Source organism: Pithys albifrons, chromosome 8 (genome assembly GCF_047495875.1).
Source record: "Pithys albifrons albifrons isolate INPA30051 chromosome 8, PitAlb_v1, whole genome shotgun sequence".
Taxonomy (NCBI): domain Eukaryota; kingdom Metazoa; phylum Chordata; class Aves; order Passeriformes; family Thamnophilidae; genus Pithys; species Pithys albifrons.
Window position 1 is genome coordinate 34,315,298 of NC_092465.1, and position 19,025 is coordinate 34,334,322.

Sequence of the window (19,025 nt, forward strand, 5' to 3'; positions counted from 1 at the left end):
TTCACGAAGGAAGATTTGGGAAGGGCTCTCCCCACATGGGTGTGCCCTTCCAGCCTGCGCAGTGGATTTTTTAGGTGAGGCACAGTGTGCAGAACTGGCCCCACCATTTAACTCCTCAGGTTCATCTGCCATGGCCAAGCAAGCTTGGACAGTAACAGTGACATCCTTAGGACTAGAACCTACAGCCCCTGGAATCCAGGAGGTCTCCCATCCAAGTACTAACCGGGGCTGACCCTGTTTAGCTTCTGAGATCTGACAGGATCGGGAGTCAGGGTGGCATTTAACTGCCTTGAGAGTCACAACATCAAAGTAAAACCAGTACATGAAAGTTTTCTGAAAAAGGTATTATTACCCCACAAAAATTTAATTGTAATTTAAGAATATATTTTGTTGGTGTCTTTTTTTTTTCCAAAATACTGAAAACTTTCTAGCAGCATGTTTTCACATCCTTAATTGTCCTAATATTGGTTCTCAGATTTCTCCTCCACCACATTATTACCAGCGTTTTTGTGTGAACTAAAATGAATATTTCCTCAGAATGCTACGTGGGAAAAACTCAAGACAGCTGCTATTCTTACTTCAACAAAATTATACTAAAACACTACAAGTTAGAAAAATTATTCAAAATGGTAATGCAAAGTCAGTGGGGAACCACCTCACTTCATTAAACATCTGCATCAGAAGTCTCAGACTCATATAGAAATTTAATTGGTTTACTGTAATCCATAATATTTATTGTAGCAAGTTGTTTTGTGTTTTCTAGTGTAAAATACTAAACAAAACAAAACCAGCCACCAGTTCTTTACCGTGAGGGTTATGTTTCCTTTGTATTTAATCTATAAAGAACTAGAAGTGATTTAAGGTGTATTCCCAAGGTTTATGGAAGAATTCATACACTTTTGTTCAGCTGCTTCTACCAACTACTGCAAAACACCAAATACATCCTGACAGCATAAACTATGTGATATAAACTCCAAGATTTCCCCATAACTTATTTCTTTCACAACAACTGTCCATAGCAAAATACTAGGAAAAGCTGTAAGAGCTAATAGTAAACCAGTCTGATCTTCCATGGAGTTTGGCACATTGAAGGTTTAATATAACAGAGAACTGCCCACAGACTTCCTTTTGCATGGAGATGAAAAGAGTGCTATACAGTGTTAAGAAAAATTCTCTGTCCCACCATCCAGGAACCACCTCTGGCAGTCACACTTTCACCACCTCATCCAGGACCAAAGCCCCTTTGCAGCTACAGCCCCTACACTCACAGTCAGACCAGGTTTCCTCACCCCAGGGCTCACATAGCAGAGTTTCAGATTTCTCAATCCTTAAAATAATTTAATCTTGGTGCAACAACTGAATAACACAATCTCTGAGCTAGTGACCTTGAACAAAGGAAATCCTGGTGTTTTATGCCCTCACAGCCCAAGCACAAGTCTCGCTCTTCCTCCTGAGCCCTCAGCTCCTGCCATGTCCCTGGGTGTTCCTCGCCTGGGTGTGACACAGGTCACTGTGCCCTGTGTTATGCAAATGTTCAGCAATTCATGGCCTACTGCCTCAGTATGAGACCCCTGCCCCACAGAGCTCAACCTCCAGCTCCCACTGCAGCTGCACCCCAACCTACCTGCAACCAGTGTATTCCTCAACATACAGGAAGGAGGGAGGAATATAAAATTAGAAACTTCAGATTGGAACCGAAGAGTTTTCTATGAAAAAGTCAATGATTTACAGGTCAAGACAGTTGTCTGCAGGTACACTGAGTGACAAGATCCCTTAAATTATTCCTAGGAAGTACTTGAAGTAACTGGTTTTTCCCCTCTGCTCCTAACAACTTTAAACTCTTCATTTTTATAGACCAGTCACTTGCAGAGGACAAGTTTTCAAGTGCAGGAGAAACCTCACACCAGTGAAGTTTAACACTGAACATGAAGTGTACCACGTACATACTGTTCTTGCTGTGTATGTTCAGTCAAGAGCTCTGGCTGGGACCCATTACCTGGTACATTTGGAACTAGAAACACCTTCCCACTTTCATAAGACCAAGATACTTGCTGATGGATTTCCTCTTACTCAGAGATCATCACATTTTCCTTATCAGAAGGCACAGAGATTAGAAGTCTAGGGGTTTCTCTCCTCTTCCATTTGCCAGCTACTCCAGCAGTGCCAGAATGCAGACACAGACCTGGCTCAAGCTTAGGGCAGAGGACAGCAAACAACTCCCCTGAGCTTCTCTGTGCATCCCAAGACAAACATGAATTGCATTACTGAGCCACAACGGTTGACCAGCAGTTCCCCCAGCAGCACGACAGTTGAAACGTGCTTTCCTTTCAGATGAACACCACAGCTGGGCCTACAGAACTGAGTAAAGTGCCTGCCCCCATAGAGAGAGAGTTTCCTCAGAATCCAAAGAACATCTATTCTCACATTCTCTTGCCTTAACCAACACACAGTGCTTGAAATCTAAAGGAACTTACAATATGAATGTCTATTTCAGGGCTAAATGTGCTATCTGCCTTCTCAATAAAACTCAAGCATTTAAGGCAGGTAACAAGAAATTATTCTTTCAGGGAAGTGTAGACTATTATTAAATTATGCTGTAATTTACCCTTAATTAATTGTTTTAGGCATCTGCAACTTAATCTTCTTGAAACCCAAGGAAGTATCCTCACTGTGCATAAATACCATCAATTCAGTTACCACTATGTATTATGATAATACACCTGTATAATAATATTCATGTACTTTTCACACTGAAAGCAAGGGACCATAATATAAATACTATATTCAAAGTCTGTCAGTGTACCATCAGAGCAGTGATGATACATCATTATCATCCTGGCACAGTAGACACAAATGAGAAACCTTCCAATTATATTTCAAAGGTATTTTGGATGTCAAATGAAGTCATAGAACAGATACAAAGAACTTAAGAAAAGGGCTATGTTCTATAAATCCTAAATCCTGTAAGAAGAGAAAAGCATTTGTCTGAAAAGAGAGAACTGAGGCAGAGGCATCAAAAGATAATGAAGCAGAAAGGATGTGCCAATGAAAAAAGTGTTTTGTTTCTTCATATTCCTCCATACTGGCCCAAAGCACATGTCTGGATACATGACACAAGCATAGTGTATCACACAAATTAAAATGCATTGATTTTTACCAAATAAATATTTGTTTAGTGAAAATCTATTGCAATCACTTGAAGCACCCTTTTTCAATACAAATTAATCTAAAAATACACAGTCTGGCTGCACTAGCAAAACAATTCCAGAGCTTATCCTGTATGAGATGATAGATCTTTGTGATGCCCTTGAGTTTTGTCCTTTAGAAAAAAAAAATCATTAAGAACTCCAGATATTTGCTTGTATTGGTTGTTTTGGCAGGGATTTTTTGCATTATCACTTCCAGGATGACCTCACCTATATTTCCATGTTGGATGAACAGGGCTGTCTCCATGTCTACTTTCTCCTTTTCTGCCTTCAGCCATTACTTTAAACCAACACGAGTGTGGTCACAACTCTTGACCCAAAAAGTCTGTTTGCCTCCATATCTTTGGGATGAAGAGCCTTTCACAGACAACCTTTCTCCATCATCAGTTCTAGTTACACAGAACTCAAAACTTCAAGGCAACATCGTTACAGGAGCATCACCAGCCCTTTCCACCCAATTCAAACCAAACTCAGCATTTGCAGAAGCTGCTGCTGACCCCAGCTGAATGCTTCTCTTTTCTTTGCACTCACTGTAGGTAGTACTGAAGCTTCAGACATTGTCTCAACTCACAATCAAATGGTGAATGAGCAAAGCTGTTACTTTATTTACATTCTCATTTCACACAAAACTGAGATTTGCCTTACACATGCACTTCTTCACCCTTTTCAGACAACTCTGCAAGTCAGTCATCATAAATCTGTTGTATTTAACTAGAACAAAGCTCCTAATACCATCTGAACATTTAACAAATAAAAAAAATTAACTCTATCTACATTTCAACTTATGGAAATGTATTATGGCACCCTCAGTTTCCTAAATACACAGCCAAAACAGATCAAGTTTTAACTTAAGTTCAGTTACAGAACAAGGCAAAAACACTCAGGGAAGATATAGATCTGACATCATGATATTAACTGATTTTATAAATAAAACTGGAAAAGCAGTTTATATCAGGATTGAGGGGTTTTGTTTTCTAAGAGGTTAGCACAGTCTTATTCCACCAGTATCCCTGAATGCATATAAATTGATATTATTATGAAAACTGCAAGTAAGCATCTTTGAAGAATCCTACAAGAATTAAATGAAGACATTCTCATAATCTCATTCTCTTGGCTCTGTTCTCTATTAACACACACAATCATTTCACCATAAGCCAAAATGTGAAATTTATTCAAAAAGGAGGATTGCATTGTATTTAACATACCCCTGCAAGTTTGCCTATATATGCTGACACTCCCTTTGTATACTACTGCTAATTACCCAATTAAAATCCATCCCAAATAAGGTGTCTTGGATTATCATCTTTTGCAGAACTATCATTACATACAACACTAGGCAGAATCTATTTGTCATTGCTATGCAAAGTCTCATTTCATTTGTTAAATTATACATTTGTTTATGAAAACAAATAATGAAGGATACTCTGGACATACAAAGGCACAGAAAGCAAGTAGGAAAAGTTGACAACGGCCTGCCACAGGGAATCCCTGCTGGAGCAACTTGACCACTTTCTATAATCAAATGACCAGATATGTGAACAAGGGGAGAGCAGCAGACAGCACTTACTTAGTCTTCAGCAAGACTTTCAACCAGAGCCTTGTATCCAAGTCCTGTTGATCCACTTGAGGTGGATGTATGGGTTAAATGCTTGGACAACCAAGCTTAGAGGTTGGTGGTCAATGGATTAATGATCTCTCTAGATGGAGACCAGTAATTTTGCCTGCACAGCTGTGGCAAGGCCAGGCCTAAGGCAAGAACTTAGGTAAGGAGAAATGGTCACTTGTGGACTATCAAAGATGGATCAGGAGTTACTGCCACTGAACCATTTGCTTTGCCTTCTTCCCAGGTGTCCAAAAGGGACATAAGCACTCCCTGGGCTGCTGCAGAAAAGAAATCTGTGTTGTTCTCAAGTGATTTAGATTATAATCCATCTGGAAAAGAGCTGTTTTGACCATTATTTGTGTTCACAGAGGCACAGCAAGATTATCTCAAGACACATTTTAATGCTCACTGTTTCAAGGTTTGGTGGAAAGTTGTGAGAAATGGTGAAATAATGGGCTGTAGGAAATCCTGGCATCTTCCAGAGTGGGGTCAAGCTTCCTGTGAGTTTACTACAGATTTTTAGCCAGCCAAGTTTCAGTTTAAGATAATCACCCCACTTTTGCAATTGCTCCTTGCTGAACACAGCTCCCCAGGAATCTGGCAATGCTCAGCCCTACAGCACAAAGTCCCCTTGGATCTCAGAAACAGACATTTAAGACTCGATTCTGGAAGTATTTCAGAAAGCACAGCCATAATATCCTTTGCAACAGTTTCCTATAACTAGAGATTTATTTTTCACTAATGAAATGCCAATATATAAATAACTGAATACTTATAGAAGTTGAACCTTAACAATGAACACAGTAATAAAATGCACAAACAGCCATTTAGTATGTAATTCTTTGTACTTGTATTTTTCCATTAATTTGTATTTTGCTACTGCAATTCCCTTCATGGCAGGGCAACATGTCACCTCAACCTTGCACTACAAACCATAAACAGGTAATATGCTGATACTTTATCTTAATGCAGGGTTTAAGCTATGAACTTGGAGAACACATTTCCGTGGGGAGAATTCACCTTTAACTGTAGATTTATCTGTTGCACAGACTTTGTGCCATCCCTCTCCATCAACAAAATCATAGATTGTTCAGGTAGACATCTACAAAACAGACTGCTCTGAAGTTCCAGTTGTGCAGAGATTTATATTCCCTCTAAACATTAACTGACAGGATTCTTGAGGTTTATATCTGTGAGCCATTAATGTTTTTATGCATCAGGAAAGGTTTCTATTAATGGCTTAATATTACAGCTGTGGACAATATGCTTGCAGTATGCACCAGATGATTCATCATAGTTGTTGATATTTTTATTCTATTTTAGGTTTACTTTGTGTTGCTTCCAATAAGTAACACGGTCAGAAAAAAAGTGAGAAACAAAGCTGTAAATGGCAACTAGAGAAAGGGCAACTAACAGCAATTTCTGGAGAAAAAAAAAAGTTCTATGAAGTGCAGAAGTTGTATTTTTCATGATAAGTGACATTGCCATTGTCATTATTGATATGTCTCTTTACATTACTGGCACTTTAGAGCAGTTAATGGCCCATTTCCCGTGCTACCTCACACTTAATCTGTGTCTCTCTTTATTAAACTACTAGTAAGAGAGCAAAGACAGTGCTCTTTATTAATGCTATCCAAAGAAGACTGGAGGTTGCTTTGCTTCAAACAAGAACTACACAGATCCTTAGAAATAGTCTCAAATTATAAATAACCCATGTAATTCATGTCTTAATACTCCTAAATTCAAAGATTTTGTGGCAATTCTTTTTCAACCCATACTTTATTTTAAAAAGACTGTTCCATTTTCATGAGTGCATTCAGAGTCAGGAATGCAGCACTTTGTGTGTCTGGAAATCCTCTTAATGTTCCATTTACTACTGATTTAATAAAGTCAAACTGATTTTCAGTAATTTTTTAAATAACAACTTGTTGTTCTACTGTTCCTTTGAAAATAAAATATGCACTTAAGGTTAAATATTCATTTCTTCCAAGAACAACTAGAGAAAGTAATTTAAAGAAAATTAAGACTGCAAGCCAAAATATGGAAATATTTGATACAGTCTTTTTATACAAAAAGCAGAAACACCAGAACCGCTGGTTCTCAGACTTAAGTTTTATCTACTTTTTTGTTCAAGCAAAATACCCATCAACTGAATGTGCAACTGTGACTATAATGTCAGGCCACACACCACCATATAACTGTTTATCTGGCAGGATTTTGCAAATAGAGTAGCTAAGGCTCTCAAAAAACTGCCTGAATATTTTCCTTAGGCTGACTATACTGATATAGGAAGGTTACTCATAGTTTTGCCTTTCTTCCCGGTCAGAGCAAGGAAGGGAGGTAGGGATACTTATGTTGTATCATCATCAGTTTTGGTACAAACACAGAGCTTCGCTAAACCCATACTGGGTTACAAAATATTGAGGGAAGTAACTGAAAAGGTCTGCTAATGGTTGTGTTTACAAAGGGTAATTTCTCTCATGCCAGTTTTCTAGCATTGTTTGCAATGGAAAGCTCATGAAGCCAGTTTTACTCAAGTCTTTCCTACGGTAAACAGATCTCTTCATATATCACTGAAATGTCAGGAAGTGGTGAAATATTTCAGAACAAAAATATTACTTGACAGCAAAATTTACTTGGATAAGCTGGAAGTTGGTGCCTGGTATGATGTATAGCTCTGACTGAAGTATGTTAAGGGAATACAAGTTTCATGTCCATCTTCTTTTTTTGTCTCCTGAAGAGGCAATCACCCAAACATCTCATTTATCACAGGAAGCCTGACAACTACATTCAGTTTCTTTGAGGCTCAGATCGACTGTGATCTGTCATTTGACTTTGTGAGGCTCTGTAAAGTCATCCATTGCATTCTTTAAAGCTTTGCATATCACCTTGTGCATAGAAAATACTCAGGGGAAAAAAAAAAGAAGAAACAAAAGGTAAAAGGCAGGTACTAAGACAATGCGAGGAACTGGTTGTTGCACCCTCAAATATTAGATGGCTGCTTTAAGACTTGGCCAGCTTAATAAACCAGAATTCATTTATAATTCTACATTGGAAACCTTATTTCCTCTTTGAATTTGACCTAAATTCACAGTTTCAGATCACATTTCCCCTATAGACTATTCACAGAGGGGAAGACATCTCTGAATATTAAAATTATGATAAAATTATCTGAACAGATTTCTCCAGGAAAGCCCATGAGTGAAAATATCCTGGTGTGAAATTTTTCTGACCTTTTGCTAAGTGTTAAAATGCTCACAGAAGGTGATGGGGGTTTTGTGGGGTTTCTTCCCCTTTCTGGTTAGTCAGCATTTCAGCCTTTTTCATTCTTTTTACACTCTGGCAACTCCCAAGTGCAACCTGCTTGCTGTTTCTCAGCCCCAGAACATTGTATCCCACTCCACAGCATTGCACTTCTGCATGCCCATCACCTTTTCCATCACACAAGGCTCAGACATACATGGTGTGGTAAATAGTTTTCCCCACTCCTTTTCTAAGGGTCAGTTTTACAGTAGGTCACTGATTATCAGAGGTGAAGAGGTAAGAGCAGCAATAATCTGAGAAGCCATGCTATGCATTCTCAGCTATGAAAGAACAATTTAAATCATGTGGAAGTACAAAAGTTAGCCTTCACTTCTAGACCAGTATCTCATTGCTCAAGCTTTGACTAAAAGCTTCCTAAGACAACTTATTTTGATAAGGCACAAGCCAGATAAATCATTGTTCTTATACAGCCCAGAGATAATTCTGTAAGTGCACAATCATGTAAAACTTCAGCTGTTAACTGTCCAAACAGACAGTCATCTTGTAGATTATTTTTGTAATAATTTCCCCACTAACAGTGTGAAATAGTTCACATGATTTTTTTCTATGCAGTTCTTGAAATAATTACGTTTATCTATAACTCTGGTGTTTCATTTAGTCCCTTTGTCATATAACCCTTAAGTAATTATTTCACTACTAGACTTAGTGACACTCTTTTCTGCTGATTGCTGAGTGGCACTTTGTCTTGGGCTGAGCTGGCAAAATGCCAACTGCCCAACACAGTGTCAGTCTCTCCCCCCACCCCACTGAGAAAAGGGAGAAAAGGAAAAAAACCCTCAAACTCGGTTTAAACTTTAACTATATTTATACAGAAAAGAGAAAATTAAAAGACAACTATAACACTTACACAAGTTAGATATAACAATTTCCTACCTCCCACCAAAAACATATTCCATCACTATAGATCCATAAGCACCCCAAAAGACCACCAGCAAGAAACAGAAAGTATAACAACAAAGTGTTTCTACTTCCCTGAACTCAAACAAAATGCAAGTAGCAGCAGCAGGGGCCAAGACAGCAAGACAACAACTGCATGTCTTGCCTCTACTTCAGCCATGATGGAACTGAGTGAACACCTCCTACTCTTGTATTCATATCTTGGGTTTGCCTCATCCGGTATGAAATATTTCTTTGGTTACTTAAGTCAGGTGATACCTTTCTCTCCTAATCTACGTAGATTCTCTGAGCCTGCTAATTTGAGGCCTGGCTAAAACTAAAGCCAAAACTACCTCATACTTCTATTTATATGGCAGTATATGGCATCACACACTTTATGCCTGATCACATATTTTGTATCTGTTTTAGCAAAAAAAAAGACCCACAGGGATCACCAACTCCTGATTAAGTCTTACGTTATGGCTGATACACGAACTGAAATCACTACTACCCCTAAATACTAAAAAGATTCTGTTGCTGTCTCTGGCTGCCAGACAGAGGCAAATTCACTATTGATCTTCTACTATTCCTCCTTGTAAAATGTAACACTGAAACCAACTACAATGAAAAACAAGACAGATACAATTAAACTTCAAATATAAACAGAGAAGAAAATTGGGTTAAGTATCAGTTTATCCTTTAACTCCTCACAGCTAATTATAACTTATCAAGACACTCACCAATTATATAAGCAAACAGATAGAATACAAAAATACTTATTGTCAAACACATCTGGAAAACCTGCATGGAATTCCTAGAATAAGGCCTAGAGGAATGAATAACATCAGATTTGGAAGTTTCATGTGCAGTAACTGACCATTAACATTTATCCTGTCTTTAAAAAACTATGTTGCTGCAGTGCCAAGAATAATATTTTTCACTATTCTCAAACAAGTTTTCTTGCTATGTGACTAGATCAAATTTTGTCCCACAGATAAGTTGAAGAACCCAAGATATTCACTGGCAATCTGCAATGGTATGATGATTCTCCTGGTCCTGGGGTTTATTCTATTACCTAGGAGAAAATGTGCTCACCCACTTGCCCTGACCACATGGTCCCCTGAGAGCCGGAGAAGGACACACAGAGAGCACCGGAGAGGGAGGAGAGAGAGGTTTATTGCTGTGGGTCAGGGGTTTATATGGACCTTGGAGGGATCCAAAACCCACCAATAGGAAACAAGAGGGGGTTTGGCTTTGGACCAATGGGAATAAGGGGATTTACATTCAATAGGAAGGAGGTCAGGTAGCAGCATGTCACAACCTTCCTCCAGAGCCCTGAGATAACAAGTATCCCAAGGTATTCTGGGAAGGAGAAGCAGTGACTGCAGAAAGACATTTAAACAATCATTTTGTACATTTAAAAACACTAAAAACACCAGTTGTTAAAACATTAGAGGCAGCTTCTTCATTTTCTTCACAAATCCATTTCTGGTAGGATTTTCTCCATTCCAAATATTGTATATCAATCCCCACATAGAACCACTTTTTGTATAAAAGTTGGTTTGGGTTGTTTGGATGTTTCTAATCTTCTGCAGAGTTGCATGGCAGTTCTTGCCTCTCAAGCATCACTAGTTAACATCCTACACTGAGGAGCAGCTTAGGAACATCATATCTGGTAACATAGAGTGACCAGGCACCACAGAAACAATGCTGTGCTTCCACAGAGCATTTTCTCACTTCCCTTGAATAACTGCTTTTCAATTCATTTCATCCTTTGGTGTCTAAGGGTATTCTTACTTGTAAACTCTCCCTTCATTTCTGAAATTCCCCGATAAAGCTGCCTGTTACTGGAAGGTTCTCTTTCCATCTATAACTACTGTTCTATAACTGCTTCTAAGAGCATCTGTAGCTGCTCATTACCACTTCATTGCTGTGTATTTCTTATGTATGCTGGAAGCATCTTTGATTGTGTAATCATTAAGGAATTTGGTGTTTTCCTCAAAAAAGCACCAAATCAAAGAAAAGTGAAAGTCAAGTCTTGTGAATTTCAATGTCTGGTAGGTCTGAGACTTTAAAGAGAAGTGTAAAGGGATTTTAGAAGTCTTTTGTTTGAATTTCATACTCTACAGCCACATTACTTGTTTTTTCTTTTCATTCCACCTATAAGTGGGTACAGAAGAGCACCCCAAGGAGAAGGAATGGGAAAGCTGAGCAGCAACAGAGTCTGATGAGTGACATCCATGTGTCTGGCACTAACTAGGAATTTTCTCAGCACTGGTGCAGCTGCACAAGGGAACCACAAAACCTTCAGCAGACCAACACGCTCCATGCAGCAATCCTGGAGAAAGCAGGTAATTACTGCCATGTTTATTTCTGTTAGGCTAACTTGTTGGACTAACCAAACCATGAAGTGGGCACAGTATTGTCTAAAGTACGGTCACTTACTTAGCATGTGTGTTGTTGCCACTTAAACTTTTCATGCAACTTCTAACTATTCCTTCCCATAGGTATTTGATTTAGCTGTGCAGTACTTCCTAAGGGTGTCTTCATTTTTATCCCAAATTCTGCATGCACATGCTTGGCATCTCAGGACCGGTTTTGGCTGGATTTCAGGTTTGTGGGTATTTTGGGTTTTGTTTCTTTGTTTCTGGAGGCTTGTTTGGTTTAGGTTGTGATGGGTTTTGTTTCTTTGTTTGTTTTTTGCCTAAATCGTTAGCTACTTTTCTTTTCCTGTCTGAACTCCCCCGCCTTCAGCAGTCCCTTCAGGAAGCCTTTCTTAGATCAATTTGACCATTAAGTACTTTAAACTCCTCAGCTACTAAGTATTTCCTTGATGGCTACAGGTACCCAATTCAAATAAATCCTTGTTGAAAGTTTTAGTAAAAACACATACCACTTCCAAAAAAAATGTAAATACTGCAATAATTTTCCTGGGTTGTTGGGAGGAAGGTTGGTTTGGTTTTAGGGTTTGTTTTTTTTAATTGGTTGGTCTGTGGTGGAGTGTTTTGGTGGTTTTGGTGAGTGTTTTTTGTAGGTTTTTTGTTGTGGTGGTGGTGGTGGTTTTGGTTTTGAGGTTTGTCATGTTTGCACACATATATTTAGTTTTCTTGTTAAATGGAGGTTTTAGCTAACTGGACACATTTCTTTTTATTTGTACTTTTGCTACTGGTTCTGTCTGTTATGTTGGACATCGGGCACTTGAGCCACTCATTCAACTGTGAGACTTAAATAATGATTCCTGCAAGAACTGCTCAAACCTCATTTCTATAGTTTACTTTTGAAGCCACAGGGAAGGAAAGATTGGGAAGGTATTTATGCAACAGAACAAGTGAAAAAAGCACATATGATATTTTCCTACTTAAAGTAATAAGGTACATGCATAACTTTCTGAAATAAAATTTTGCTTTTATTTAAAACTCCTCACAAAACTGATTAAAATTATAGTAGTGCCACCCAGCCTTCCACTGTCTACTGAAGTTTCTTAGTAAACGTTTGTATTTGTGAAGCAATTATATAAATAGAATTGTTCCATTTACCTTTTAAGGTGTAATGAGATGTTACTGGCTGCTCTAATGCTGTACAGACTTCTTTTGGTTTGTTTATTATTTTAGAGTAAATTTAAAGGCAGAGGTACATATGATTTTTTTCAATAAGATAATTAGCAGTCTATTCATTTCTACTTTGATCTATCCATTCTACAGTAAAAATTATCACTTTTAGGGTAGCTATTAGCAAAACAGTTCTGAGCTAATATTTTGACATATTGCCTAATGGCAACAAGTCATCAATTGAGCTATTTCCAACAGACACTACAAAAAAAAAGCTTTTAACATGTAACAGACTGTTTTAATATTGTTTCCCTGGAGGAAATATGTGAGTATGACTGGAGCTCTCTGCAGTACATAAATATTTTATACATTGAAGAGACTGTTGATGAATATATCTGGATTGAAGAGATAAACCAGACACACATGGTTATTAAAAAATTAGTCATTTTTTCTAAATGGAGACTTTTTCACTTCAGAGCTGAAGGTACTTTGAGTATACCAATGTCTCTGAAGAGGTTTTAGAGTAATTTCATAAGAGTGTCAAAAGGACAGACTTATCACAACAAACTTTTTTTAAATTTTGTAAGCTAGTCTGCCTAAAACTCAGATTAGTTGTTTTGTTCCTTGAAAGAATGATAAATGAAAATTTTACTTCAACCCAAGAAATGATACTTAATCACATGAACTTAAACTCACTTTGGTAGCAGTGAAAATCTAGCATGACTACTTCATCTCTCCAGTTTGAGAAGAGGTACCATTTTCCTTTTGTGTAGTCACAGTGGATTTCCAGTACCACTGCACAAATAACTTAATACAGGCCATGGTCTGAAAGAACACAGTCTTTTGCAGAAGTGGCTGAGATACAGGACACAAGGCATAGACCTGGCTAAGAAAACAGTGCAAATCAGGATATGTGTGCAATCAACATGGAAGTGATCTATCAGGAGCAAGATACCCCTAGATCCATTCTGTGTTAGAGTTTTCTTCATCAAATACCTCAGGAGGTATATGCTAATATCACGACTATAAGTGGAAAGCTTACTCTTTCTTCTAACAAAGGCAGACAATTTGCCAAGGATCAGAAGCACAACTGTGGTGCCAGGTAATTATTTCAGACTGACATGAGACCAGAAGCAACCTTGTCGCAGGTTTGGCCTGGCTGTTGCCAACCCTGGACTGGCCCCCTTCCCCCTCCCAAAACTTTCCCAGCAAAGGAAAGGAAAAAAAAACTGAAAAGAAACGCACTCTAAAGAAACTGAACTGAATAAAAAGAATAAATTATATTTACTAACATTTACAAACCACACTGTATACACAATACATAGGATCCCACCCCCCAGGGGAGAAAAGGGGATTGATTAGCCGGAAAATAGGGAAGACACCAACCCAACCCAAAGAAACCGAATGAATCAAAACAAACACAATTAAAAACCTCAAGGAAGGGGAACAAGAATGAAACAATCTCACCCAGGACAGGAGAAACACCAGGGACCGGAGGGACCAGACTTCAACCACCTCTCTCCAGCTCCTCAGCCAAGGAAGGGAAGCCAGAAACAACAAAACCACACCCCCCCCGCTACGTGGAAGACACGTGTGGAATACTTGGAACTTCCTTAGATACAACACAATTAAAAACCTCAAGGAAGGGGAACAAGAATGAAACAATCTCACCCAGGACAGGAGAAACACCAGGGACCGGAGGGACCAGACTTCAACCACCTCTCTCCAGCTCCTCAGCCAAGGAAGGGAAGCCAGAAACAACAAAACCACACCTCCCTGCTACGTGGGAGACACCTGTGGAATACTTGTAACTTCCTTAGATACAATGGTTACTGAGGAAGCCAGGGGTCAAACCATTACAAACCTGTAGGACTGAACCCAATGTTCCTCTGTGTGAGAGGACTGGGAAGCGGCAGTAGCATCCTTTCACTTAGAAATTTGGTCTTCAACACAGCACTAGTGGTTTCTTGAATAAAATTTCCCTTCTGTCATTTAACAATGTGCTAGATATGAATTTGTGCCCATCCATCTGCATGTTATCTAGTGGTTTGTATGACTTCCATTCTATCAGTATAAAGATACCAACTTACAATATCAAGTTTTTCAGTACAAATGTGGAACTTTGTGTTCAAATAAAGAGGAATAAAAACAGGCAACAAATGCCCAACTACAATAACAGAATAATGGCATAATGACATTTGACTAAAATTGTAGCACCCTAAATATACTCAGTTTGACTTCTTGATAATGGCAATACATGGAACAGAAGTTGTCTCAAGGCTTTAAAAGTAAAATAGATGCATGCTGACACGGCACATTTTAAAGTAATTCTTTGAAAGATCTCAACGTAAGAGTGTACTTGCAGAAACCAGAAAGGTAGAAGTAATTTGAGGAAGCAAACACCATAAAGGAACCGCATAATTTAGCATAATATATTTAAGTTTTTTGGGATTTAATTCTCCCTATTTAATATCAGACAGCCTACAAAATTTCCCTGCATAGGGGGAATTGGGATTCTAGGAATGTTATAGGAGTTTCCACCTCTTCTTACTCTCATCTCCTTCTCTGAAAATACAAAGGCAGCGATTGTGTCCATCTGAATGATTCATCTCTGAGCTTTCTATTCCAGCATCTCCTTATGGCTGCTGCTATTTCAGTTAAGCTCAACAAGGCAAAACCGGAAATCCTGATCTTCCCACTCAAGTCAGCTCTTTCATTAGTCATGCAAGGCAGTACTTTGCTCCCTGTCACTCAAATTCATCAACTGTCACTTCCAACTCTTTCTCTCCCATCTAGTATCTGGTTAAACCTTGTTTTGTTCTCTTCCTACATTTCAGGATGGATTTTCCTGTCCATCCATGCACCAAGGACTCACAGTCTATCCTCATCACAACAGATTTATACCACTGCAATACACTCAATGTGGTTTAGAGAAACACCTCCTTGCTTTACTTCATTGACAGATCTCCTCATGCTTTCTTTTATTTATTGTGATCTTATATGGCATCTCTTCTTAAGAGATAATTATTTTTCAGTGCAAGTGTGTATGGTGCAAACACACACACTGCAGTCAAGGCATGACAATCTTCACTAGTCCCAGCTTCTGCCAAGCCAACTACTGTGCCACAGTAATCAGACAGGGTTTGCTCTTTTTTTATTTTAGTTAGAGTGTAGTTGTTTGTTCTATTCTAATTTTGGTTATATATATATATACATATATATTTGTAGTTAAGAAATGTTATCCTTTTCTATACATTTTTTCTGATTAAAACCCCTTAGTTTCTAAGTTGTGGTGATTTGGGGGGGGGGGGGGGGGCCTTTTTCTGCTCCCTATAAATATCTTAGTTTTTCTCCAAACTAAGACAAACCACACAGAAAATGTCAAGACAGGTGCTGGTTCTATGTTTGCTGTAAATCTCTCCTTTGATAGACTCGTCACAGGTAAGCAATTTTTAAGTCCAAAACCTACTCAACAGCGATGGGAGCAATAAAAAGTTTGTTGTGAAAAAGTCCACCAGGGTGAAAGAATGCTCAGATCAGAGATAAGCTGCACAAAAGGACAAAACGACAGCTCTGACCTGTTCAAAATCTACAGGAATCCTTTCAATAAATTCAATGAATGACGTTTTGGGTTGATGGAAAGGACAGAGAGGAAAAATAAATAAATTTAAAGGTGAAAATTACCTGGAAAGAAGAATGTGTCCTGAAGGAAGCTGAAACAAAATGGAGACACTGATTTTATTCATTCTTATTGCTAGTTTAATGAACCTGTAGTTAATTTGTCTTCTGCAATTATATCTCAAGTCTAGACTTTCAACAATATAAATACAGTAAAATTACACAGTAATTATACAACCTATGTTAGTCATCATTACCTTATTAAAACTTGTTTACTCAACAAATCTCTCCTTTCAACATAAGGCATGAGAGGACAAAAACCCCATGGCTACTGAATTAAATTTTATCCCCTTCTTTATATACCTTTTTAAGCCTAAGTAAAATCCAAAATCCCAGATGTAACAGAAAACACCTGATCCACAGATAATAGTTTTTATCACATTCAAAGTGTTTAAAAATGAAATACAAAAATTTTGAAACAGTCGTTATTTAAAATTACATCTGCTACATCCATTCTTTTTAAGCCTTGTTCAACATTTACTAGGAGTTTGATCATTTTCTCCTCTAAAAATACCCCCAAATTCTCTTGCAACAAATGCTAAATGAAATGCTGTGTATCCCTTCTTATGAACATTCTCACAGAGTACAATTAGAAATGTCAATCTCAAAATGTCAAAATATCTCAAAAATAGACCTCTAGAAAGTGCAGAAATTTAAGTGTTTCAGCATACTGATCAGAAAGCTTTCTGTCAGGCCTACAGAAAATGGCACATTGTGTCTGCAGTGAACTTTTTTGGCTGAATACCTCTACCCTGCTCTATTAGAGCCACTCAGATTGTGTTCCTTGGTACACAATTAGATGACCAACATATTATCAGACAGAATTTGGGCAAATATAACTCCAGCCCTTGGTGAGGGAAGGTGTTTTCCTCCAGTGTTCACATACAGGAGAAAAGAGCTGCAGTGTGAGCTGTGCAGGAATAATGGAAATTATGTTTCATGCAACTGGTTTGAAACAGCACATTTTGAGTCAGTTCGGCATAGCAAAACATTATACTCCAAGAGCACCAGTGAAGTCTTTCCCTCTGTTTTCTTAACAGGCAACTATCTAAATTTCCTAGCAAGTGACCCAAGAAACTTGGTACTAGTCTTAGAAAATACAGATGTATTTGGCTTTTAGGTATTGAAGAGATGACTTTGGTTCAGTTGCTCAAGTCTAAACATTACTTTCAGAGCTAAGCATGCAGATTCAGTTCAGTGGGCTTTTTATTCAGAAAATCAGATTTATTTGTTTTCTTAGAAGTACCTCTAATAGATGAATACTCATGTGTACAAATATTTGCATGATTAGGAGACAGATATTGCTTGGGACATGAGTGAGGAGATAGATCTATGAATCCCAGTCTGAAGCAAGAAAAAGCATTGCTATTTATGGCCTTTTTTTGCTTGATGAAAAGTTTAGGTAGTGAGGCTTCTGCTAATTAGTTAGCTGTGGGAAATACCCATTGGTCACCCATCAGAAATTACCATGTCCTACAGGACATTAAACAGCATATTGTAAGAAAGGCACGAAAGGTCACATATCTATTCTGCCTCCCATCTTTTGGAGTCAGCTTGCTCCCAAGGTCTTGAATCTGTCATACCCTCCTCACACCTTGATTGGTAAAATTTCTAGAGGCCTGGGTTGGGGTGTTTGGGGTTTTTTATGTTTGGGATTTGAGTCTTGGTTTTTGTTGGGGGTTTTTGTTTTTTTAACCAGCACACCATACAGACAAAGTTGTTTATATGTTCAGGCCAAGTTTGGTTTCCAGCCTAGGTGTTTGCTTTCAGAGAAGACCAAACCAATCTATTTCTTCACCTCCTTGGAGGAAAAAAAAACAGAAGAAAAATTTGGACACACTCTACAACCACCTCTGTCTACAAGGAAGCAGTGTGGTGACCCTTCTTTCCTTGAGACTTCAGAAGGGGACACCAACTGACCTGGAACAATCTTGTTCAAGTTATTTAATGAATTTCACTTTCAAGTGGGGAGTAGGGGAGTGGAAATTCAGAGGTGAGACACCTTTTGCAGTCTAATGCTAGGAAAATACAAATAAAACCAGGAAGTGGTTAACACATTAAAATTAACAACAGATATTTAACCTCACATAGAATTTCCATCCATTGTCACCTAGTAGAAAGATATTTACAGAAGCAGTTTTATGTCAAAAATATTGAACAGTGGAGCTCAGTGAATCTTAAGGGAAAATGTGTCCATGGCTTTTGATCATTACCAAATTAATACAGACATATCAGAAACATTAAAGATGTGAATACTATTTATGAAAAGTATCTGAATTTATAAACAGTAGAAGATTTCACTTTTTCATTAGAGACAACTGAGCTAGTCCAGCAATTTTATATGTTTTTTTGAAGTTTAGTTCAAGGTTAGAACTTCTTTACATAGTGATTTTATAAAGTGCAGCACTGACACACTTAACCAGATCTTTTGGACAGGATTCTTGCATTTCATCTTGAAAAAAATGGGAAAGACACAGACTTGATGACAGCAGACACAAGTGATCTGCTCAAGCAATTGAGTATCAGTGGAGCTTATTTTGTTTGCAATATGGCTTGGTCATCTCTTACAGTGTTATAACGTACTAACTTCTCCAGACATGACAGGTCAAGGCTGGGCAACAGTTCCAGATTATGCAGACATGCACACACATGCATTCCCCACATGAACTGGAAGCTTCTCATCACTCCCTGTGCTCCCAGAACCCTGCTTACAGACAATCTGTGAACAGAAAGGGATGACAATGACTCAACTTCTTCCACATTGCAAATTATCTGCTATTATGAATTACT